The 2119-nt window shown below is 35.7% G+C and overlaps 1 non-coding gene across 1 annotated transcript; it reads left to right on the forward strand.

The window, feature by feature from the left end:
* Positions 1-1723: 1723 nt before the first annotated feature.
* Gm25204 lies at positions 1724-1829 on the forward strand. Its single transcript, XR_003951327.1, has one exon. It is a non-coding gene; the product is annotated as a U6 spliceosomal RNA (small nuclear RNA).
* Positions 1830-2119: the final 290 nt, after the last annotated feature.

A 2119-nucleotide genomic window follows, 5' to 3' on the forward strand; every position in this document is an offset into this window, starting at 1 on the left:
ACACTCAGGAGGCTGAGGCAGGAAGCTATGGAGTTCAAGGCTACATGGCTAGCCTGAGCTACAAAGTAAAACCATAGCTCAAAATAAATACACAAATAAATAAGTAAATAAGAAAAAGTATTTCTTCCAAAACGTGTTTTCTCGTGTGTGCAATGATGTATTTGATCTCTATAGAAATTCTGTTGCTAACAAAGAATGTCCTAGTTTATCATGATACATTTTGTGAATGGGTTTCAATGGCTTTTGCCACTAAAGCAAACACAAGTATATCCACTATGATGTTTTCACTTCAAAAACAACAACAACAACAACAACAACAACAACAACAAAAACCTCAAAATAAGCTATCTATCTTAACACATTTAGATTAAGGACGTAGATTTAAATATAGCAGGGAAAGCTACCAAACACTTCTGTTGAGATTCAAAGAACATCCTACCCTGGGTTCTTTGACATTTCCATTGTGTGTCTTCCTACTCTCTGGAGATAGAATTACCAGCCCATGTGTAGGTATGTTACCAGTGAAGTCTATTGTATTATTGTTCTTAGGGTTCCTGTCGCCATCACTTCAGTGAGGCTGATGATTAAGTAGGATTAAGAAAATATTGTGCTTGTATTGGGGGGCCTCAGTTGAGTTTTGATATTATTTACTCAGGCTTGAGTTATTAGGATCCACTTCCATCTAAGCTGATTTTGTGGAAATCTTACTTATCTATTTTTCTATTGTTAGGAATTACTTTTGTTAAAACCAGAAATTTGTCTTTAAGCCTACCTAGCTGGAAACAGGTAAACCGCATACGTAGCAACATGGTAAAAGTTCATAAAAGCCAGATGAGGTCAACTCTTTGCTCTGGAAACATTTACAGAGTATCAGAAATACTTTTAAAAATGAATAAGAAAGCACACATTCACAATATTAAAAACAGAGAGAAAGGGGAAAAAAAGAATCAAGCAGAGACCCTTTAACAGATCTGAAGTTCTTCAAAGCACATTTATATGCATTCAGAAATCTGAAAGGAATGGGAAGTATGCTCCCAAACAATGCTGAGCATAAATATTTTAAAGAAAAGTTCTCCAACTCTCTCAAGAAAAAAAAAAAAGTGCTTTGCTGACAAGATGGCTCACTGAGTGAAGGCACTTGCCTTCAGTCCTGATGATGTGAGTTTAGTCCCTAGGACCGACATGGTTGAAGGAGACAACCAACTCCCACAAGTTGTCCTCTGACCTCCACTCAAGCACTGTGGCACTTGCACACACGAATACATACACAATCAATCAATCAATCAATCAATCAATAAAATTTTACATTTAAATATCTGAGAAAAACATAAAGCAAAAGAATATCATAAAGCAATTATAAGTGTGAATATGATTATTTGTAAAACTGAATGTATAAGATATTCAAATAAGTATGCAACGTGACTATGTCCAAAATAATCCATGTACAAGAGGAACATTTAGTATTTGTAAATCCATTAAGTTGCTGTAGTACTTCAAGAACTTAGAGAAAGAAAAATGTAATATTATTGCCTGATTTGATTAATTGAACACCCTATTCCTAGTAAGAAGTAGACCCTATTAGCAAAAGCAGAATTTAAATCAGACATTTTTGCTATGACAAAGATCCACACACCACAAACCAACACCAGGGATTATTCTTCATGATTCATTTTAGAGGCATTTCCATTAAATTCATGGGAACTACTGATTAGCACAGTAAGAAGTGCTGGCTTCGCCAGCACATATAATAAAATTGGAACAATACAGAGAAGATTAGCACGGCCCTGTGCAAGGATGACATGCAAATTCATGAAGCATCCCATAGTTTTGCTTGATGCAACAGGGTAGGGGGATGCTAGAGGGGTGAGGCAGGGGAGGGTGAGTGGGTGGAGGAGTGCTGTCATAAAGGTAAAGGGGAGAGGGAAGAGGAGGGAAGGAAGGGAAGCTTGTGGAGGGGGATAATCAGGAAGGGGGATATTGCTTGAAATATAAAATAATAAAATGATTAATTAAAAAAATAAGAAAAAATTAAAAAAAGAAAAGAAAGTATAATAAACATATATGTGCTATGTACTGGATGTAATCATACATATTTCATTACTTTCCAAAATCAACCAAA

This window comes from Mus musculus, chromosome 14, assembly GCF_000001635.26.
Source record: "Mus musculus strain C57BL/6J chromosome 14, GRCm38.p6 C57BL/6J".
NCBI lineage: Eukaryota > Metazoa > Chordata > Mammalia > Rodentia > Muridae > Mus > Mus musculus.